This window comes from Rattus norvegicus, chromosome 15, assembly GCF_021556685.1.
Source record: "Rattus norvegicus strain SHRSP/BbbUtx chromosome 15, alternate assembly SHRSP_T2T, whole genome shotgun sequence".
In the NCBI taxonomy this organism is placed as follows: domain Eukaryota; kingdom Metazoa; phylum Chordata; class Mammalia; order Rodentia; family Muridae; genus Rattus; species Rattus norvegicus.
In genome coordinates, this window is record NC_141548.1 from 57,810,910 (window position 1) to 57,835,424 (window position 24,515).

Below are 24,515 nucleotides of genomic sequence, written 5' to 3' on the forward strand. Positions count from 1 at the left end.
AGGGAGGCCCCTTAGCAAGGGCCTTAGAATCCATCTTCTGTAAGCTCATGAGAGCCTGGGTCTCTTTCAACGATTTCGCTTTTGTTCTTTTCCAGGCACAAGATACCTGGTGCTCAGAGCCCAAGAGCAAGTGGTCAGACTGAATGGCTTCCAACGGTACTCTGACACCGTCTGTAACAATGGTGATGCAATAAAAAGAGAAAGCTTGTTTCTCCTTTCCCATTAGCCAATGGGATAATGCCTCCCACCTTCTCACATGTGTGTACTTTTGTGTGCATGGCATGGCTAGCGTGATCATACATGTGGAGGTCAGAGGACAACCTCAGGTGTTGGTCCTTGCTTTTTACCTTGCTCGTAATGGAGCCTCCTGGGCTGGAGAAATGGCTTAACGGTTAAGAGCATTGACTGCTCTTCCAGAGGTCCTGAGTTCAATACCCAGCAACTACATGGTGACTCACAACCATTTGTAATGAGATCTGATGCCCTCTTCTGGGATGCCTAAGACAGCTACAGTGTACTCACATACATAAAATAAATAAATACATCTTTAAAAAAAAAGGAAATGGAGTCTTTTGATGCAGACTAACTGACCTATGAACTTCCTGTCTTTTTCGCCCATCTTGCCATAGGAACACTGGAGTTACAAGCATGTGCTACTTCACGTATATTTTAAGATCTGAGTTCAGAGTCTCACATTTGCCAAGTGCTTTGAGCCATCTTCCCAGCCCTCGTCTCTCAGTTCCTCTCAACTGGTATATTTCTTTTGCATGTTCTGTGTAGACTACTATGGATTGCTTCAGTGGTTCCCAGAGTGTTTCTGTGGGCTCCTGATAGAAATTTTCCAGCCCAGGACTTCCCATCTCAATGAGAAACTCAGTCCAGGCAGCCTACAGGGATACCAGTTGCTATCTCTGGTGCTAAGGCAACTTTGCTGGGTTCTAAGGCCTCTCCCCAGCCCAGCATCCGCTAGTGGTTAGCAGAGACCAGTGTTCCTACTAGCAACGCTCTTGGCCATTTCACCCCTGTTTTCCCAGAGGTTGTTCCGAGCATGCGTACTGTACGACTCTGGTTTAGGTGGAACACAGGATTGCTCCTCAGAAAAATTTACTTGGAGAAAAAAGAAAAGCCAAAAGCAAAACAAAAACGAAAACCCCTATCTTCCCAGGAATTGAAAACAAACACATTTTTGAGATTCTTAGAAACAAACAACCCCAGACAAAACAAGGTCTTTGTTTAGGAACCCCCACTGTCTCTGCACAGTTCCCTTTCGCTTCCCTGCCTTTGTTTCTGTGTTTGCCCTTCCCAGGCTGTTTATCTGGCCTGGGAACACACACCCTCCTACAGGCTCTGTGACCTTGAACCTTGCTATCAGTGACCTTGTGCCTTGGGCTTGCAAGGCAGCACAGATGAGTCCTGGGAGAATGGAAAGGGACTAAGTATAAATTGACTAGTATTCCGATGGCCCTGGAAGGAAAGCCTTGGGAAGGGCGAGAGGCCACCTGGGACCTTGGTGGGACAATGCAGCCAGTGTAGAAGGAGCTGTCTCTAGTGAGGAGCCAAAATCTGCCAAAGACCCCCTAATCCAGGGGCCATCTCCAGTCCTGGCCCTGGCTCCCCAGGGAGACTTCTGAGACCTTGGACTCCTCAGACCTGTGCTAGGTTAGGGGTAAAAACAAGGGACATTCCTCCTCTGGGAATGAAGGAGGAAAGGTCACAGTGGGAGGTTTCCTTTGTGAAAAATGGGGGTTGTTAGCATTCTGTCTCAGCTCCGCCCCCACAGTTACCTGGCAACAGCCAGGTGTGCCTGACTCACTATAAAAGGGGCTGCTCGCCCCTCCTCATGCCTTTGCTCTCTTATTCTCTCTTGTTCTTGCCTTCCCTTCTCCCTTTCCATGTGCTCATGGCCGGCCTCTACTCTTTACTTCTCTCTCTCTCTCTCTCTCTCTCTCTCTCTCTCTCTCTCTCTCTCTCTCTCTCTCTCTCTCTCTCTCTCTCTCTCTCTCTCTCTCTCTCTCTGCCTCCCCCACCCCCACTACCCTCTTAACTCCCCTCCGCATGCCTTGAATAAACTCTATTCTATACTATACCGTCCTTGTCAGGTGGCTGGTCCCTCGGGGGAAGGGATGCCTCAGCTTGGGCACACAGAGCCTCCTTTCCATACCTCCCACACCTCTACAGAACATATCCCCACTCTCTTTATCTTTTTATAAACACATCAGGGGTGACAGAGACCAGTTCTAGAACCTTAAGACAGCTTCTAGTCCTAAAGCAGAGGTTTCCCAGAGTGGGAGGAAAAAGGTTTTTTCTTAATATCAGCAGGATATACCTACTGTTGTGATTTCTTACTTAGCACCCTTTTTAGTCTTTCCTGTTTCTCTGCCATTCTGCCACCTCCCCAGTGTGTTCCCATTCCTGTGATTGCCTTACAGGGAAAGTACTCTGTACGTAGAGCGATTTTATGTGTTCATATAAGCTCCATCTTCTCCGTCTTATTCTCAGAGCTAAATAAAACATTTATTCGAAATAGTAGCAATTTCAAAGGGCTGGAGCGGTATAAAAAGCCCCTGTTGGGGAAATGTTAGGCAGGCAAAGCTGTTCTTGCTTATCCTTGGCTCTCGGAGCCTCAGTTTCTGTCTTGGTCTTTTTGTTTCTGTCATTATGAGGTTCTACAAGCAACCTCACAAACCATTTTCTCTGTGCGGCCTGCAGCAGTACCAGTGCGGACAGGGGTGTGCCGGTGAATAATGAACAATGGCCTTTTTGGGGTAAGAGCCTGGGAGAAGCTCTGATCTGTAGCATAGGCTGGTCTTCATGAGCAAATATTCCTTACCGTGGCTAGTTGTGACATGATGGCAGAGTTTTGGAAAACTCTCAGTAGGTCCTCATTGGTCTGCCCACTGCTCAGTCAAGGCAGGTGTAACCAACTTGTGTCACCTAATTATACTATGACCGAAGAGTACAGTTCAGTAAGATAATTGGGAAGTGAGGCGTCCTGAGGTGGAGAGATGCTAAGTGTTTAGGAGCACAGAGTGCTCTCGCAGAGGACCCAAGCTCATTGTTCATTTCCTAGTGTCAAAGTTGGATGCACATAACCACCTGTGACTCCAGCTCCTGGGGACCCAGCATCTTTTTCCAGACTCTATGGGTACCAACACACACACACACACACACACACACACACACACACACACACACACACACACGCACGCACACGCACGCACGCGTAATTAAAATATATACCTGAAATGAATTCTGAGAATTTATTCTTGGAAATGTAATTTTGGTGATTGTGAGGGTTTACTATTAATAACGGCCAAGTTAGCAAGGGACTCACGAGTTTCTGTTTAGCTTTCCTAACTGACCTTCTAGGACAATGCTGTTGTTGGAGGTGCTAACCCTGGTATGGCCTTGGCTCTTCTGAAACTTCTGGCTCACTTTGTCAAGCACAGATGGGACATTTCGCTCTGAATGTCACATTGAGATGATAAAGTAAACAGCAGTGAAAATAACTTCCTCTTCTCCTGGCCAGCATCCCTTTCTGTCTTTAAGTTAGAAATATTGATGTTGCCTTTGCACTTCCTGATCTTGGGGGTTTCAGCTCTTCCCAGCAACTGTTGTCAGTCAAGTCAGAGGACAACTTTGGTGCCTCAGGCACCATCTATGCTTATGCTTTAGATAGAATCTCAAGCTATCCCAGAACTTTCCAGGCAGCCTAGATTGGCAGCCCAGCCATCCCCAGGGATTCTGCTTGTCTTTGCCTCCCAAGTGCTTGGCATGACAAGTGTGGGCAAGCACACTGATATTTTTGTAGTTTTAATGTGTATTCTAAGGATTGAACTTGGGTCTTCATGCTTGGAGAGCAAGTAAAATGCCAGCTGAGCTTTCCTTCCAGCCTTGGGTATCATGACTATCTATTGGGTATCCTGTCTGTCTGTCTGTCCATCCACCAACCATCTATCTTATCTATCTATCAACCATCTTATTTGTCTATCTATCTATCTATCTATCTATCTATCTATCTATCTATCTATCTATCTATCTATCTATCATCTATGTATCTATCACGTATCCATGCATCTATCCATCATCTAATCTCTCTGTCTCTGTCTCTGTCTCTGTCTCTGTCTCTGTCTGTCTCCCTCCCTCCCTCCCTCCCTTCTTCTCTCTCCCTTCTTCCTTCACTTCCTCCCTTTCTTCCTCCCTCCCTCCAGAGCCTCAGTGTGTACCTCTGGCTGGCCTGGCACTCGCTGTGTAGATGAGGCTGGCCTAGAGCTCTTGCTCTAGGAGCCCCTGCCTTCCAAGTCCTGGGATTAAAGGTGCTACCACATTTGGACCTGGGGCTCATGGCTTTTTAAAGCTCTGTAGAGGTATCTAATCTGCAGCCTGGGCTACTTATCTCATTAATCCTGTCCCCTAGTGCAGTAGAGTGAAAGATGGGCTTGAACCCATCAGGATGGTGTGTGAATCTTGGCCTTGCTGCACAGGCGCCTCCTTGGCTAACTACACAGTCAGAATAATAAGTTCTTTCATATGCAATTATATAAAAATGGCTTAGTCCTGCGCATGACTTAATAAAAGCCTTGGGTTCCCCACTCCATCTTTCAGTGGCCACCTCGTTGATCTTGTCTGTCATTCCTCCTGGACCTATACATAACCCAGTATTAGTCTTCAATGAATCTTTCTCCAGAGTCAAAGCTATGTTCAGATACCTTGGCTGGCTCCCCACTCGCTAAATGAAATCTCAGTCTGCTCTGCCTCTTTCATAGAGTCTCAAGGGTCTCACCTTCCGCCAGTGAGAGCGCTTCTGTCTGTCACCGGGCTGGAGCTTCCGGCCCAGCTGTCAGTCCATCTGAGGCTTTGGCTCCTCCGCTGTCTTCCTACTGTGACTCTGATATACTTTAAGGGTATGGGGGCTTATGTACAGGAAACCGGAAAGGGGAATAACATTTGAAATGTATATAAAGAAATATATCTAATAAAAAATTAAAAAAGAAAGAAAGAAAGAAAGAATGCTCTCCCTACTCCTCTCAGGCTGTGGTAACTGTGAGAAAGATGCTCATCCCCTCTCCCAACTCCCAGGAAGTCCTCCTTCTACCCCCACTCAGGGCCGTCTCCTTCGCTCAGTCGTCTGTCGCTTGATGCATTCGTGCCCCCTCCAGCATCTTTAGACATTTACATTTCAGATTTTCAGACTGAAGCCTTTTAGATGACAGACAGGGACTTCACTGTTCTCACAGCCAAGGCTGTCCCTGGGATGTGGCCAACGAGGGTGGCTGATTATACAAAGTGACAATCATCCCTACAGCTTGAAGCTGCTCAGATTGGAGGACAGGGAAGAGGCTAAAGAACTCCAAGCTTCCCTGAGCACAACGTTCAGGTGACACAAGGCTTTCTTAGAGCAGTTCGTCTTCACCTCTACTTCTTCAGTCTGTCAAAGTGACAGCCGCACTCAGTGTCACCTGAGCTACTCTGGGCATTTGAGAGGATCCTTGCCCATCTGGGCATTCAAAGGGGGTGGGGATCATTGGCCCTGAGCATTCATTGCAGCAGCTCCTTGCACAGCCTTGTCTGCCCCGTGAACTCAGGAGGTATGGAAAGCAATAGCAACCGATAAAAGGTCCCTAGTGGCCAGCCTGGGGTCTTTATTAGCACTGATCCCCAAGAACCAAACAGGACAGGGAAAACCCCTGAACACCAGCATTGACTTGGATTCTTAGAGAACAGTATCTAATACCAGCCACAGTAACAAAGGCATCTTAAGTATATAGCAATAGATTGAGAAATTGTGACTAAATGAAACCGTCTTTAGTACCCTACCACTGATTGAAAACATTTCAGATGTGCAAGGCTTGATGTCTTAGTCTCTGGCCTTTTGCCTATTTGGGTAATTTACCCCTAACTATCTTCATAACTATCATCACCACCACCACCACCACCACCACCACCACCACCACCACCACCACCACATCACCATCATCGTTGACTCAATTAGCCAAGTTAAAAATTGTCGGATCACTCTTGACTATCTACCGCATTCTTTAAATCTAATTAGCTACTAAGTGTTAATGCCACCATTTTCTAAATACTTCATGCTTGGTTCCCTGTTCGAGTTTGGCCCTAAATATCCTACAAGGCTTCCATGCTGGAGATCTGGTTCCCAGATGGCGTTGCTGTTGGGTGTAGTGGAGCATTGGGAGACGGGTCTTCTGGGAGAGAGTTAAGGACGCTACCCGTGGACAGCATCTGGGGACCCTGGTTCTTGCTTTACTCCTTTTGCTTCCTGGTTGCCATGAGGTGAGCAGCTTTGATTATAACATGTCCTCCACCATGATTTTTTTGGTCCTATTTCATTGGCTCAACCACAGGGAGCCAATGGTTACCGACTGAGAATTTTGAAACTGTAAGTCAAGATGTCGTCTCCTTCCTCTGTGAAGGTTAGCTTGGAATTTTGTCACAAAAATCATTTCAAGTTTTCTTTATCTTTTATTTGGCCCTTGATACCAACTTCTGACGTTCTGTTTACACGCCTCATTTTGCTGGTGGCCGGATTTGTCTCTCTAAAACTTAATAAATTATAGCCATGTTTGGTATACTCCATTGTTTTCCCGCTAACTAAAGGATTTATTCTAGATCCTCTGGTGTGTCTTCAGATCTGACCCTTCACCTAGAGTGCCAGACTCACATCTGCTCTGTCTTCCCACTTAATGTGTACCTCAGATGCCACAATCATCTCGGAGGGTCTCATGCCTCTGTGTCTTTGTACACATCTGTCGCCTTTCCTTTTCTCATTATGTGCTCACCTGGTAAGATGCAGTTCAGAGGTTATCCCCTACGCAACTTACCTTGACCCCCTCTGGCAAAACTCATTATCTCCTCTTTGCATTTCCCTCAGCCATCAGCACAAACCTGACTCAGCATTTGGCTGTGTTATTTTAATTATCTGTTTTCACATCTGCCCTATTCAACCATGCCTTAGTCATCTGGTATTCCCCAATTGCATCATCCAGAGAGCACAGCTCCGCCCTAGATGCTGGTGGAATGAACGGGTGCATTTCCTGTCGTGTGTTGCACATTCCTCTCCTGTTCTGTGTTTAAGAGTTCCTTCGAGAGACTAAATGGAGCAAGCCTAGATTAGACAATAACATCTATGAACCTCTTAAGAGCTCCATTGTATGTCCCACAAAACACACCTCTCAGATCCCGGAAGGTGGGGCATACTGAAGCAAGCCAGGGTGAGCGGGTGAGAGAAACAGTCTCTGAGAGAGACTTGTGTTTGGAAAACCCTGCTGATCTTAACTCGAATCTTAGTCACCCATAAAATGCTGCCAGGAATCTCTCGGGGGCTGGCTCGAGTCACTGAACATGTGCAGACTGTTTTCTAAGCTGTGCTTTGTTAAAATGGCAGTTCCCAGTTTGCCTCAGGTGCACAGCTCAGGTTCATGGTTCACTGGATATTTTTAGGAAAACTCCAGCAAACATTCCAAGCCCTTTCTCCCCACTCACAGTATGGGAGCCTGTTTGTGCGCATGGCTCAGACTCTGCAGAGGATGTATTGCTGGGAGGGGCCTTTCCATTGCTTGGCTCTCTCCCAAACGAACCTTTCTTTAAGCTCCCTGTGGGTCTGAGTGCCTGCAAAGCACCAGTCACCAGGGCAGGTAGGGCTTGGTGTCAAGAGTCTTGGAGTCTCTGATAGAGCTGTAGCCCTCGGCCCACTTAGGAGAGGAGACCAGCCTCTGCAATTTCCCAAGAGGCCATAGGTCTATCCAGATTGTAAGAAAAAAACAAGTAAACAGAGTGTTTTTCCTCACAACATTAAACACTTGACACTATTCTAGCTTCTCCTCAGCTTTCCCCAACCCTGCTGTAGGAGTTCCCCCATTTGTCCCTGAGGACTTGAAGGCTCCTCACTGTGGTCTGACTTTGCCAGGTAAACACCGAGGTGTTGAACAGTGACAACGAAGGCCAATGCCTGGATTAGGTGCTGGACACTTCTATGATGGCTGTGGCTACTGGATAAGAAAGTACTTTCAAAACAAAGGTAGGTGAAGGGCAGGGAATAATGTGGTGGGAAATGCCCTCCTTCCTTTCATTCCTCAAAGGGACATCTAGGCAAGTTGCCATTCTCTGCCCAGGGGACATGCAAGCAGGAGGTGGTGTTGACAAGGCTGACAGGGAACTGGAAAGACACACGTTGGTGAAGCGATGGGGTGCTGACAAGAGAGGAGATTTCTTCTGAGAGCTCTCACTAGGGTGAGAAGAGTGGTTCAGAACCATGAAAACCCTAGTCTCCAACTCTGTGTCATCAAAAAGGGACCTCAGGGAGTCTCTGTGAGGGCAGAGCTACTTTGAGTCTGGCCTGGGTATTTCCTTGTCAGAAGCTTCAGATATAAGAGCGAATTCTAAGGAAACAGGTGTGCTCGCTGATGAGAATGCAGTTGCGTTAAGCGATCCAGTTAATGACTGTTTTCTTTAAAGGCAAAATGTGCTGGAGGGGCAAAGAGTCAGTTACTGTGTGTGGAGTTCAGAGTACAGCAGCTGCTCCTAGGCAGCTGCTACCATTGTTTAGCACAGGTCTTACCAGGTCTGACCGCTCTTGATTGCCTCTTGTGCACATCATCTGGGAAGCTTGGCTTTTGGATTCCAGGGTAGGAACTGGCAAAGGATTGCTGGCTGCGGGTGGAGGCAGAGGTTCACAGAGGGCATAGGCTTGGCCTATGCAACCATATCATAGAGCCAAATCAAACGCTTGCAGATGCAACCATTTCATAGAGCCAGATCAAACGAGCAGATGCTCGTACGCCAGAACGAAGGGACTCACATGTCTTAGCTCATTGGTTCCTCACAGAATTCTTCTCAGATATCTCACTTGACCTTCGTGACACTCACTCACTCAGAGACGAAATGCCTACTAAGCAACCTTTACCAAGCCCTGCGATAGGAATCGAGAACAAAATTAGGCAGGCTATGGTCTGAAAGGGAATAGACCAAAATATTCACATGGATACCACAACATGAAAACACCTGAAGAGAGGTGTCTATAGGATGCTGTGACTACTAGGGTTGTGTTTTATCAAAAGGTAAGGAAGAAGGGGTGGAGGAGGTGTGGTAAGGTGTGGGGGAAGGGGGAAAAGGGTGCCTCTGTGGGCCCATGGTGAGGCACCCCCCCCATCTTTCTGGTCATCCCACATGATGGTATAGTATAGAATAGAGTTATTTATTCAGGGCATGGGGGTTTGGAGTTGAAGGAGGAGAGACAAAGAAAAGCAGAGAGAGAGAGAGAGAGAGAGAGAGAGAGAGAGAGAGAGAGAGAGAGAGGAAGAAGAAGAAGGAGGAGGAGGACGAGGAGGACGAGGAGGAGGACGAGGAGGAGGACGAGGACGAGGAGGAGAGTCCGGCCATAAGCCGGAGGGGAAAGGGGAGAGAGAAGGTAAGGATCAGGGGCAAGAGAAGAAGAGAAGGGATGAAGAGAGCAAGAGCAAGAGAGAGGAGAGGGCAAGCAGCCCCTTTTATATTGGGTCAGGCACATCTGGCTGTTGCCAGGTAACTGTGGGGCAGAACCTAGACGAAATGCTAGCAACTAGATTTGACTTGAAGGAAAGTCCAGGCAGGCTCCCAATTGGTATTGAAGAATAGATAGGAGAAAATCAAATTACAAGGAGGAACTGGTGGGGCTCAGATTCTGGGAAGTGAGACCAGTCCCTAAAACAACAACAACAACAACAACAACAACAACAGCAGCAGCAGCAGCAGCAGCAGCAGCAGCAGCAGCAGCAGCAGCAACAACAACAATAACAACAACACAAGCTGTAAGGGATACCAGTACAAATGTATCAGCATGGCTGAGATGGGACGGACTTGCTGTAGTAAGTGCTGGGAACTGTAGCAGACGGGCTCTCACATGCTGCTGGTGGGGGAGTTAAACATCACTCCTGTTTTGGAGACCAGCTCGGCTTGGATTTGAATCTACTTAGCCATGCAGTGAAGCAATCCTACTACTGAATTCAGTTGAACAGAACTGGATTTGAACAGAACACGGGAGCAGTGTCGAGGGTGACAGAATCCGTGTGTTCAATCCTCGTGACTTTCATTTCTGTTGTTGAGAACAGCCAATCATGTTGACATGTGATATGCAAGTCATTATTTCCCATGGTGGGGCTTGGTCCCATCAGGTGCTTTGTTAATGGATAGGATTCTGAGTAAATCTCACTCATCTCATGGTTTTGCTTCTGCCCCCTGAGCTCTGAGGAGCGGGATCGCTAAAGTTCTTGAGTGTGTGGGTGCTTGTCTGCCAAGTGTTGCCTGGTCTGGTTGCCACGTGAATTGTTTATCAACAGAATGAATAGTATTTATTAGTTGCTTTTTCTAGATCAGAGGAGGGAAAATGAGATTGGTGAACTAGCTGACTGGAAGGAGAGCCGGCGAGACTGGGGGCTATGGTCAGCACGCGTGGGCTCACTTGACCCTTCCCTAACCTAGCAGTTCCTGCTCCATTGCTTGTTCTGGTAATGTTTGCTTCTCATTCCGCCTAACTCGTCCTCACCTAGAATGTTATCTCGAGTCAGAGACACTGCTAGAGGCTAGATAGAGAATAAAGAAAGGCAAAGCTCCTCTTGACAAGGATGCTCTGGTAGAGACCACCGAGCTCTTCCTGTCTGTCTCATAGGTGGGGAGCAAATCTCAAGTGAAAAGTCTGAATCAAACTAGAAAAGGTCAAAGCTGTATCCTGGGCTAATATTTGAATAAGATTTGTGACTCAGCCTCCAGGACCTTGTGGAGAGGCAGGGAGGGAATGGTTCTCTATGTGGTGTGGTGTTTGGCTGAGTGGGGAGAGGCCTGGAGTTAAGTAACCAGCACAGTCTGGGAAGGAACGTAAGACCCAGTGCTTAGCAAGAATACAGAGGGATCTGCAGGGGAAATGGCAGGCTAGAACAATCGCTTTGAGGGTGAGTAGAGATATTTGGAAATGAGTCCGATTGGTTAGAAACAACTCCTACTTTTTGAGTTCTTTCTAGTCATTTGCCGTACTTTAAGGTGCTAGAAGAAAGCATACGAGGTAAAAACACTTGGGAAGATCAATCAACCAAACCAACAGACTGTCATTTTACCAGGTCAGGAGAGGCAGGCTCTGGCATTCCAAGGTATTCTAGCTTCTCTCAATGAAGAGTCGCTAGTCCAGTGGTTCTCAACCTTTGGGTCATGACCCCTTTGAGGGTTGACCCATCCTGATAGCAGCAAGAGTTGCATATCTGATATCCTACTGCCAGATATTTACATTTCTGTTCATAAAAGTATCAAATTACAGTTATGAAGTATCAGTGAAAACAATTTCACAGTTGAGGATCACCACAACATGAGGAACTGTATTCAAGGGTTGTAACCTTAAGAAGGTTGAGAAGCCCTGGCCTATGCTCACACCAATCTCCTTTGCCGTCTTCCCTAAGCTTCTGATACCTCACTTGCACTGTGGTGCCATTTCAGGGCCCTCCCAGAGGCACCTTGCTCAGGCCTCTGCCCATGGATGCCTGCAGATGCTGGCCAGGTTAGCTGACTGAGCAAAGACAGTTGCTGGGGCAACCAGGACCGTGGGTGGGGAACCATCTCAGCAGAGAGCTGTCAAGGGAGTTGAGGCAGATGATACCCCATGACATTGGACATTACAAAGTGGCTCCAGGAGAAGGACAGAAACAATTTTTATTAGACATTTCACTGAGGCTGGGGTAACTTAGCCAAGAAAGTGCTTTCCAAATAAACACTAGGACCCGAGTTCAAGTCTCAGAGCCTACATTAAAAATAAAAGTCAGGCTTCCTGGTTGCTGCCGCCGCAGAGAGCCCGTGGGCAGCACCCCGCCAGCAAACTTGAGCCTCGGGACCACAGGTAAGACCAACTTGTCTGCTGCAAGAGAGCTGCCTGGTGAGATCGGGACACACAGAGGCAGAGTTCATCTAGGACCGGGCACGTCCTGTGTTTGCCGGAGGTCCCACGCCTGCGGATCCCAGCCGGCAGCAGCTCTCTGCTCCCAGACCCCTTGGGAAAGAGGCCTCACCGCCTGATCAGGTGGGCACTCCTGAGGCTGCAGAGCGGAAGACACCACCAACACTGCCCACCCCTGCCCACATCCCTGGCCCAAGAGGAAACTGTATAAGGCCTCTGGGCTCCCGTGGGGGAGGGCCCAGGAGCGGCAGGACCCCTGCCTGAGACACCACCGGAACCTGAAGGAAACAGACCGGATAAACAGTTCTCTGCACCCAAATCCCGTGGGAGGGAGAGCTAAACCTTCAGAGAGGCAGACAAGCCTGGGAAACCAGAAGAGACTGCTCTCTGTGCACACATCTCGGACGCCAGAGGAAAAAGCCAAAGACCATCTGGAACCCTGGTGCACTGAAGCTCCCGGAAGGGGCGGCACAGGTCTTCCTGGTTGCTGCCGCCGCAGAGAGCCCGTGGGCAGCACCCCACGAGCGAACTTGAGCCTCGGGACCACAGGTAAGACCAACTTTTCTGCTGCAAGAAAGCTGCCTGGTGAACTCAAGACACAGGCCCACAGGAACAGCTGAAGACCTGTAGAGAGGAAAAACTACACGCCCGAAAGCAGAACACTCTGTCCCCATAACTGGCTGAAAGAGAGGAAAACAGGTCAACAGCACTCCTGACACACAGGCTTATAGGACAGTCTAGCCACTGTCAGAAATAGCAGAACAAAGTAACACTAGAGATAATCTGGTGGCGAGAGGCAAGCGCAGGAACCCAAGCAACAGAAACCAAGACTACATGGCACCATCGGAGCCCAATTCTCCCACCAAAGCAAACATGGAATATCCAAACACACCACAAAAGCAAGATCTAGTTTCAAAATCATATTTGATCATGATGCTGGAGGACTTCAAGAAAGACGTGAAGAACTCCCTTAGGGAAACACAGGAAAACATTAATAAACAAGTAGAAGCCTACAGAGAGGAATCACAAAAATCCCTGAAAGAATTCCAGGAAAACACAATCAAACAGTTGAAGGAATTAAAAATGGAAATAGAAGCAATCAAGAAAGAACACATGGAAACAACCCTGGATATAGAAAACCAAAAGAAGAGACAAGGAGCTGTAGATACAAGCTTCACCAACAGAATACAAGAGATGGAAGAGAGAATCTCAGGAGCAGAAGATTCCATAGAAATCATCGACACAACTGTCAAAGATAATGTAAAGCGGAAAAAGCTACTGGTCCAAAACATACAGGAAATCCAGGACTCAATGAGAAGATCAAACCTAAGGATAATAGGTACAGAAGAGAGTGAAGACTCCCAGCTCAAAGGACCAGTAAATATCTTCAACAAAATCATAGAAGAAAACTTCCCTAACCTAAAAAAAGAGATACCCATAGGCATACAAGACGCCTACAGAACTCCAAATAGATTGGACCAGAAAAGAAACACATCCCGTCACATAATAGTCAAAACACCAAACGCACAAAATAAAGAAAGAATATTAAAAGCAGTAAGGGAAAAAGGTCAAGTAACATATAAAGGGAGACCTATCAGAATCACACCAGACTTCTCGCCAGAAACTATGAAGGCCAGAAGATCCTGGACTGATGTCATACAGACCCTAAGAGAACACAAATGCCAGCCCAGGTTACTGTATCCTGCAAAACTCTCAATTAACATAGATGGAGAAACCAAGATATTCCATGACAAAACCAAATTTACACAATATCTTTCTACAAATCCAGCACTACAAAGGATAATAAATGGTAAAGCCCAACATAAGGAGGCAAGCTATACCCTAGAAGAAGCAAGAAACTAATCGTCTTGGCAACAAAACAAAGAGAATGAAAGCACACAAACATAACCTCACATCCAAATATGAATATAACGGGAAGCAATAATCACTATTCCTTAATATCTCTCAACATCAATGGCCTCAACTCCCCAATAAAAAGACATTGATTAACAAACTGGATACGCAATGAGGACCCTGCATTCTGCTGCCTATAGGAAACACACCTCAGAGACAAAGACAGATATTACCTCAGAGTGAAAGGCTGGAAAACAATTTTCCAAGCAAATGGTCGGAAGAAGCAAGCTGGAGTAGCCATTCTAATATCAAATAAAATCAATTTTCAACTAAAAGTCATCAAAAAAGATAAGGAAGGACACTTCATATTCATCAAAGGAAAAATCCATCAAGATGAACTCTCAATCCTAAATATCTATGCCCCAAATACAAGGGTACCTACATATGTAAAAGAAACCTTACTAAAGCTCAAAACACACATTGCACCTCACACAATAATAGTGGGAGATTTCAACACCCCACTCTCATCAATGGACAGATCATGGAAACAGAAATTAAACAGAGATGTAGACAGACTAAGAGAAGTCATGAGTCAAATGGACTTAACGGATATTTATAGAACTTTCTATCCTAAAGCAAAAGGATATACCTTCTTCTCAGCTCCTCATGGTACTTTCTCCAAAATTGACCATATAATTGGTCAAAAAACGGGCCTCAACAGGTACAGAAAGATAGAAATAATCCCATGCGTGCTATCGGACCACCACGGCCTAAAACTGGTCTTCAATAACAATCAAGGAAGAATGCCCACATATACTTGGAAATTGAACAATGCTCTACTCAATGATAACCTGGTCAAGGAAGAAATAAAGAAAGAAATTAAAAACTTTTTAGAATTTAATGAAAATAAAGGTACAACATACCCAAACTTATGGGACACAATGAGAGCTGTGCTAAGAGGAAAACTCATAGCGCTGAGTGCCTGCAGAAAGAAACAGGAAAGAGCATATGTCAGCAGCTTGACAGCACACCTAAAAGCTCTAGAACAAAAAGAAGCAAATACACCCAGGAGAAGTAGAAGGCAGGAAATAATCAAACTCAGAGCTGAAATCAACCAAGTAGAAACAAAAAGGACCATAGAAAGAATCAACAGAACCAAAAGTTGGTTCTTTGAGAAAATCAACAAGATAGATAAACCCTTAGCCAGACTAACGAGAGGACACAGAGAGTGCGTCCAAATTAACAAAATCAGAAATGAAAGGGGAGACATAACAACAGATTCAGAGGAAATTCAAAAAATCATCAGATCTTACTATAAAAACCTATATTCAACAAAACTTGAAAATCTTCAGGAAATGGACAATTTCCTAGACAGATACCAGGTACCGAAGTTAAATCAGGAACAGATAAACCAGTTAAACAACCCCATAACTCCTAAGGAAATAGAAGCAGTCATTAAAGGTCTCCCAACCAAAAAGAGCCCAGGTCCAGACGGGTTTAGTGCAGAATTCTATCAGACCTTCATAGAAGACCTCATACCAATATTATCCAAACTATTCCACAAAATTGAAACAGATGGATCACTACCGAATACCTTCTACGAAGCCACAATTGCTCTTATACCTAAACCACACAAAAACAGAACAAAGAAAGAGAACTTCAGACCAATTTCCCTTATGAATATCGACGCAAAAATACTCAACAAAATTCTGGCAAACCGAATCCAAGAGCACATCAAAACAATCATCCACCATGACCAAGTAGGCTTCATCCCAGGCATGCAGGGATGGTTTAATATACGGAAAACCATCAACGTGATCCATTATATAAACAAACTGAAAGAACAAAACCACATGATCATTTCATTAGACGCTGAGAAAGCATTTGACAAAATTCAACACCCCTTCATGATAAAAGTCCTGGGAAGAATAGGAATTCAAGGCCCATACCTGAACATAGTAAAAGCCATATACAGCAAACCAGTTGCTAACATTAAACTAAATGGAGAGAAACTTGAAGCAATCCCACTAAAATCAGGGACTAGACAAGGCTGCCCACTCTCTCCCTACTTATTCAATATAGTTCTTGAAGTTCTAGCCAGAGCAATCAGACAACAAAAGGAGGTCAAGGGGATACAGATCGGAAAAGAAGAAGTCAAAATATCACTATTTGCAGATGATATGATAGTATATTTAAGTGATCCCAAAAGTTCCACCAGAGAACTACTAAAGCTGATAGACAACTTCAGCAAAGTGGCTGGGTATAAAATTAACTCAAATAAATCAGTTGCCTTCCTCTATACAAAAGAGAAACAAGCCGAGAAAGAAATTAGGGAAACGACACCCTTCATAATAGATCCAAATAATATAAAGTACCTCGGTGTGACTTTAACAAAGCAAGTAAAAGATTTGTACAATAAGAACTTCAAGACACTGAAGAAGGAAATTGAAGAAGACCTCAGAAGATGGAAAGATCTCCCATGCTCATGGATTGGCAGGATTAATATAGTAAAAATGGCCATTTTACCAAAAGCAATCTACAGATTCAATGCAATCCCCATTAAAATACCAATCCAATTCTTCAAAGAGTTAGACAGAACAATTTGCAAATTCATCTGGAATAACAAAAAACCCAGGATAGCTAAAGCTATCCTCAACAATAAAAGGACTTCAGGGGGAATCACTATCCCTGAACTCAAGCAGTATTACAGAGCAATAGTGATAAAAACTGCATGGTATTGGTACAGAGACAGACAGATAGACCAATGGAATAGAATTGAAGACCCAGAAATGAACCCACACACCTATGGTCACTTGATTTTTGACAAAGGAGCCAAAACCATCAAATGGAAAAAAGATAGCATTTTCAGCAAATGGTGCTGGTTCAACTGGAGGTCAACATGTAGAAGAATGCAGATCGATCCATGCTTATCACCCTATACAAAGCTTAAGTCCAAGTGGATCAAGGACCTCCACATCAAACCAGACACACTCAAACTAATAGAAGAAAAACTAGGGAAGCGTTTGGAACACATGGGCACTGGAAAAAATTTCCGAAACAAAACACCAATGGCTTACGCTCTAAGATCAAGAATCGACAAATGGGATCTCATAAAACTGCAAAGCTTCTGTAAGGCAAAGGACACTGTGGTTAGGACAAAACGGCAACCAACAGATTGGGAAAAGATCTTTACCAATCCTACAACAGATAGAGGGCTTATATCCAAAATATACAAAGAACTCAAGAAGTTAGACCGCAGGGAAACAAATAACCCTATTAAAAATGGGGTTCAGAGCTAAACAAAGAATTCACAGCTGAGGAATGCCAAATGGCTGAGAAACACCTAAAGAAATGTTCAACATCTTTAGTCATAAGGGAAATGCAAATCAAAACAACCCTGAGATTTCACCTCACACCAGTGAGAATGGCTATGATCAAAAACTCAGGGGACAACAGATGCTGGCGAGGATGTGGAGAAAGAGGAACACTCCTCCATTGTTGGTGGGATTGCAAACTGGTACAACCATTCTGGAAATCAGTCTGGAGGATCCTCAGAAAATTGGACATTGAACTGCCTGAGGATCCAGCTATACCTCTCTTGGGCATATACCCAAAAGATGCCCCAACATATAAAAAAGACACGTGCTCCACTATGTTCATTGCAGCCTTATTTATAATAGCCAGAAGCTGGAAAGAACCCAGATGCCCTTCAACAGAGGAATGGATACAGAAAATGTGGTACATCTACACAATGGAATATTACTCAGCTATCAAAAACAATGAGTTTATGAAATTCGTAGGCAAATGGTTGGAACTGGAAAACATCATCCTGAGTGAGCTAACCCAATCACAGAAAGACATACATGGTATGCACTCATTGATAAGTGGCTATTAGCCCAAATGCTTGAATTACCCTAGATGCCTAGAACAAACGAAACTCAAGACGGATGATCAAAATGTGAATGCTTCACTCCTTCTTTAAAAGGGGAACAAGAATTCCCTTGGCAGGGAAGAGAGAGGCAAAGATTAAAACAGAGACTGAAGGAACACCCATTCAGAGCCTGCCCCACATGTGGCCCATACATATACAGCCACCCAATTAGACAAGATGGATGAAGCAAAGAAGTGCAGACCGACAGGAGCCGGATGTAGATCGCTCCTGAGAGACACAGCCAGAATACAGCAAATACAGAGGCGAATGCCAGCAGCAAACCACTGAACTGAGAATAGGACCCCCGTTGAAGGAATCAGAGAAAGAACTGGAAGATCTTGAAGGGGCTCGAGACCCCCATATGTACAACAATGCCAAGCAACCAGAGCTTCCAGGGACTAAGCCACTACCTAAAGACTATACATGGACTGACCCTGGACTCTGACCTCATAGGTAGCAATGAATATCCTAGTAAGAGCACCAGTGGAAGGAGAAGCCCTGGGTCCTGCTAAGACTGAACCCCCAGTGAACTATACTGGTTGGGGGAGGGCGGCAATGGGGGGAGGGTCGGGAGGGGAACACCCATAAGGAAGGGGAGGGGGGAGGGGGATGTTTGCCCGGATACCGGGAAAGGGAATAACACTCGAAATGTATATAAGAAATACTCAAGTTAATAAAAAAAAAAAAAGTCAGGTGATGTAGGTGGTGCGTGCTTACAAACCTAACAGGGGAGAGGTGGAGGCAGGCAGATCCCTAGAGCTCATGAGCCAACCTCTCCGATTCAACAGGTACAGGCCAATGAGAGGCCCTGTTTCAGACACACAAGGGGGATGACGTGAAGAACAGCCTTCACCCGTGAGCACACAGGTACACATGGACCCTCACATTTGTACCTGCATGTACATGAACACACACACACACACATACACACACACACACACACACACACACACACACACACACACACACACACACACACACACGAAATCTCACTGTATTTAAATACTTGAGAGCCAATGTATTGACCACATGAAATAAGGCTTAGGGCTGGATGTCCCCATGGGCCTGTCCTGTGAATTTCTTTCCTAAGCAATGCTATGTTCCTTCCTCTTTCTTTTCCAAGCCCATTTCTTATTCATTCTGGTTTCTTTGACCCAGGCTAACAGATGAAGTTACAGGTGAGATAATGGCTTAAAAGAGGCAAAATTACATTTTGTCTTCACAGCCTCTGGTACCTGGACACAGTATGGCTGATGGTGAAAATCAAGGTCTTGTAGGGGAACAGCTAACCATCAGACGGGCTGGGTACCAAACCGACATGAGGGCTTATTAAACTGTAAGGGCAGTCTATGGTCTCTGAGTGTATGTGGGCTCAGCTCCTGCTCCAGGGGACCCTGAAGTACTCAGGCATCCATCCATGGCCTCACATGGGTTTGGGGCTTGAGCTAGAAAAGGGTTGGCTCTGGAGAAACTTCTTATTGAAAAATAGAAGTGAGTGCCTGACTCATAAACACACCGAGGAGCTCAGTTTAACATTAAGGTCCCAGGCTGTCGTCAATGGCAGCCACTAGCCACAAGTGGGTAAAATTGGTTAAATGAAAGAAAATGAAACAGAAGCTCACTTGTACGAGGCACACTTCATGTGCTCAGACGTCACTCTGGGCTGGTAGCTGCACTATTAGACCGTGTAGATGTGGAATACCCAATCATTCCAGAATGTTCTGTTGGACAGTGCTAAGGGTCTACCAGTCTCTGGAGGAAGTCAGAGCACAGAGGTAGACCCCAGTCCAGATACATACAGCTCTGGGGCCTTGAGATTAATTTCTCTGCGTCTCGTTTATTCAGGAATAAAATGCAGGTGATAACATGTCACGTGATCCTTTTAAGAATTAAAAGAAGATAAAAATGTAGTCACCTCTTGGAGGGCATCCTTGAGGGTTTCATTCCAGGACCCCCTCCCCAGGATGCAGGATTTGCAGATGCTCAGGTCCCATAAAGAAAGTGGGGCAGTGTTTGTATATAACCAAAGCTATTCTCCCATGTATTTTAAATAATCTCTAAGTTTCTCTTAATGCCCACTATGATGAAAGCGTTCTGCAGCTAATTCGTTATTCTCTATTGTTTATGGGATAAAAGAGTTCTGTACATCTTCAGAACAGATGTTTTCCTCCATGAACGCTTTCAATGTGAGGTTGATGGAATGTCAATTGTGGACCACATGGACAAGGAGTGGCTGGATGTATATTGTTTCATTGTAATTACCAATATTAATAAGTCCTTCAGTTTTCTAAGCAAGTGTTCCTAAGCATGAAGAGCTGGACCTCACAGGCTGAAGGCCTGGCTTCCTCCCCTCGGTAAACAGTCTAGATTTTGTGTTTTGCTGATTTAACTCCGTTTTCTAGTGTGATGTGTAGAAAAATATCCCATGAAGGCTTGAGAGGAGAAGCATCAAGGAGGAGCTGTGATATGCACACCGCCCAGAGATTGCGGAGTGGCTATGCTACACAACTGTCTGAGGAGTCTAGGAGAGGCCCAGGCTTTTTCGATCGCAACCTGGAGAGCCCAAAGGTGACACAGATTCAATTAACAGTACATCCTGGTGATGCTGGGGAGCAGTGGGAGTTCATATCTAGCGTCTGGCATGTATAGTAGCATAAGAAATGCTCAGTAAGTGAACACATTAGTGAAGTGTATGGAGGATAATACCAATAAGCAGGTTGTATTTGGGGACCACATTGACCCCTGAACCTTGACCATGGTGGGCAGTGCTCCATCACTGAGCCTATGCCCCCACAACCTTTTTACTTTTTATTTTGAAATAGTTTCTGAAGAAGGGCTTGAACTTGTGATCTTCATGTCTCAGTCCCTTGAGAAGCCTGGATGAAAGGTGTGTACAATCAAGCCTCTGCCCCTAGTGGGTAGCTCCTGATGATCTAGTCTGCTGCTGTTGGCTAGTCTGCTCGCTTTTTCATTGGTGTAGGTTAATGAAAAAGGATGCTTAGCTGGAAAATGGGGCATATCCCAATGCATGGAGGTATCATAGCCTGTTATTCTCTGAGAATTTCATATCTGTATGTGGTATAATTTGAACAGATCCACTCCTCTGTGCTCACTCTGACTCCTCCCCAACCATGCAATCTCCCTTCCAAGTTCACACCTTCTTTCTTTAACCCAGAGTTTGATTGATGCTGCCTGTATGTACATGGATGTAGGGCCATCCACCAGAGTAACAGTCCGTTTTTAGCCATTTGCTACGCTAAAGTTACCATAGATCTATTTCATCTCATTACAGTTTCTGTGAAGGTGAGAGCCTCTATGCTTTCCACAGTGCGTCGCCCAAAGCCACACTACTCTGTGCAGCCATTAGTCATGTATCTCTGATTTAACCTTCAAGTCCATATCTTTCCTGTGATGCTAAACGTACTACCCTTTAAGCATGAAGATCGTCTGTGTAGGCTGACATTGCCCAGGCTTTAGAGTAGTGATGTGTTATCTCTAATCTTCACGAGGACTCTGAACTTGGCCACACGCCTCTGTGTTTAGCTTTATTGCTGACTTATCTGATTCTGCGAGGTACCATTTATACAAGGAGCCCACAGCAATCAGGTCCCACTCACGAATATTGGGAGACACACTCAATCGAGGCTGTACATATCATGGAATCATGTTATATACTTTTGGCTTTTCTGACATTAATGCTTGGAATAGCATCTTCCAGAAGGCAACCAAAGCATGCCAAGAGATGACAGGTCATCAGTGTGCATCCTGCCTTGATGTTAGTCTTATTTGAGATGAGGGTTTGGGTCACATCACATCTTACATATTGGCTTGCTCTGCAGGCCCTTGACTTGCAAGCATTTCTGAGTGGCTGAGGTTACATGCTAAAACAAGTATTATGAGACTGCAGGAAAACCACTCTGCCAAGGACCTGCGTACTCACATTATCATTTGATGTCTTCCATTTTGGACACAACCTCACCCTCTCATATCCCAGAAGGAGTTTAGCTACTTCAGAACAGGGTCTCTGAGGGATGGGTTGTCCAACTCCATTGGGAGGAAGCATGGAGCAAAGAGAATGGAAGGAAAAAGTGAGTCAATCACATGAATCCAGCCATAGTTCCAGTAATGCACTCTTCAGAACTCTTCAAAACGTGTTATGTTCCATAACATGCTGCTTCCCACAACATGTTGCTTCCCCAAGCTACTTCAGGAGAAATTCTAGCCCATGGGCTTGGGAAATACAGTGTGTGGCATTGCCTATGTTGAGTGTGCTGTTGTAGGTCAGTGTATGAAAGGTTCCAAGAAGTCTGACAAAAAAGAACCTCATCTCGTTTGATTCCAAATACTTTTCTAAGTTCACTCCAGTGTGAAACTACACCTTTTCACACCACTTGCATTTCTTAGTGTTCCTCATAAAGTCTTAGCCATGAGTGAAGATGAGGGGACAAAGGCCAAACCCATTGGCTGAGGAGAGTGACAACCTTCCTTCCATTATCTTTAAAAGATCATATTTATTAATTTTTTATGTGTGTTAGGGTGTGCACATGCTAATGTGCTTGTATGGCAATCAGAGTACAGGTTATATGAGTCTGTCCTCTCCTTTCACCGTGTGGCATGGGGATTGAACTCATGTCATCAAGCTTGGGGGTCAGCAACTTTACCTATCACTTGGGTGGGAAAATGCTGGCTGTTATACATAGAGGCTAATGGAAAGGAAGAGGCTATGCTGAAGGCCCTGACTGTTCACTGTGAGGCTCACTCATCCACAAGGAACTCCCAAGAGCCCTTGCTGATTCCTCCCTGAGTGACAGAGTTGGTTTCCTTTCTGTGGACCCTTTCTATTCTCATTTGGCATTCCCTGCTGTGGCTGTAGGCTTGTGGTTTCCACTGGACCAAAAGTAGGGAGAAAACAAGATGGCAGATAAACCTTCCATAAACAGCAGCATTAGTGACTTCTCACTGCGGTGGCAAAGTCTCTGACAAAATCAACTTAAGGAAGGGTTTATTTGGGTTCTCAGTTTGAGGGTGCCATCCATCACCACAGGGCATCAGGGAGGCAAGAGCAGAAGGCAGCTGGTCATATTGTGCCCCAGAGTCAGGAAGTAGAGACAGATGAATGCCAGTGTTAAGCTTTCTTTTTTCTTCAGTCCAGGGTGCTAACATATGAAATGGTACCTTCCACAGTTAGGGTCTCTCACACCTTAAGTAGCCTAATCTAAATTCTCCCTCACAGACTGCCCAGAGGCTTGTCCACATGATTCTAGATGTTTCAAGTTGGCATTAATCATTATAGTTATCAAATTGTGTGTTAAATTCATTGTAGATTATAATGGTGTTCATTAAAGCAAGCACTTCCTCACCACCTAGGCTAAATCTTCTGTTCACTAGAGTTACTGTGTCGAATTACTAGACACACAGTGGATTAAAACAAAAGACATGTATTTTCCTCACTCTCTAGAAGCTATAAAGGCATTAGGAAGGTTGGTTCCTTCTGGAAGCTCTGAGGAGAATCTGCCCCATGCCTGTCTCCTCTTCTTGTGGAGGTTCATAGCAATGCCTGCTGTTCCTTGATGTCTTAGTCAGAGTTTCTATTGCTGTGATGAAACACCATGACCAAATCCAACTTGGGGAGGAAAGGGTTTATTTGGCTTATATTTCCACATCACAGATCACCACTGAAAGAAGTCAGGACAGGAACACGAGCAGAGCAGGAAACTGGAGGTAGGAGCTGTTGCAGAGGCCAGGGAGGGGGTGTTGCTTATTGGCTTGTTCCCCATGGTTTGCTCAACCTGCTTTCTTATAGAACCTAGTATGATCAGCCCCAGGGTTTTCCCACCCATAATGGGCTGGGCCCTCCCCGTCAATCACGAATTAAGAAAATGCCCTATAGGTTTGTGTGAATACAGCCTGACCTTATAGGAGCATTTTAATTGATTGAGGTTTCCTCCTTTCAGGTGATTTTAGCTTGTCAAGTTGCCATAAAACCATTCAGGGCTTGGGGTTACATCATCCTGAACTCTTATCTTTACGTGGCCTCTTTCCCACGTGTCAGCTCAGAGAGGCCACCATACCTAACACACAAACGAAAGCTTCTCTTTCTGTGTCACCTGTCACGCTTTCACAAAAGTTATCCACTCACAGCTTACGCCTCTGAGCAGCATGAATTTTGTCAGCAGACATTAGTTGGACATCCTTCAAGAGTCGTGAGATTCCCTCAGCTGGAGTAGGCCAAGGAGCACTGAGGTAGTAAGAACAGAAGAAACAAAAGGGTTCGTTTGAAGAGCAGAGAAGATGAGATCCACACCCTCTGTTCTTCATCTGTCTTGTACAGACAAGTTCTGGAGTTCACAAACTACCCACTGGGTCGTGTTGTCCTTGGCTATGATGTAGCAAGTTGGCTTGACTGGATCTGTAGACCAGAACGTGACTGATGGATGACAGCAGTGGGCATCTTCCCATGGCCAAGGGTCTCTTGGGTGACTTATCTAAGGACTGTGAACCTTGCATAGCTGCTACTCCTGATGGCAGTGAGAGGAGGAATACAGACTTGATAAGCAGGAGTGCCGGTCTGGAAAGCGGAACTAGAAAAACACCCTGCTCTCCTTTCAACAAACTGGAGCGAAAGGCTTAGGTTGGCTTTGACTGGTATATCAGAATGTGGCCTGGAGCTGCAGCTTGCTGTTTTAGCATTTCTTCCCCCCACAAACCTCCCTCTCCTTTATGGTTCTCTCATATTCCTTCACCCTTCTATTCTAAACCCCAAAGGGGCTCTATACCAGGCAAATACCATGCACAGAG

At 45.4% G+C, this 24,515-nt stretch overlaps 1 long non-coding RNA gene across 1 annotated transcript in view; it reads left to right on the forward strand.

The window, feature by feature from the left end:
• LOC148001058 (uncharacterized) overlaps positions 1 to 24,515 on the forward strand; it is a 62,748-nt gene that overhangs the window by 33,427 nt on the left and 4,806 nt on the right. The window contains exon 2 of the long non-coding RNA XR_015638975.1: positions 7,928 to 8,038. This is a non-coding gene — a long non-coding RNA (uncharacterized LOC148001058). The remainder of the gene's footprint in view (positions 1 to 7,927; positions 8,039 to 24,515) is intronic.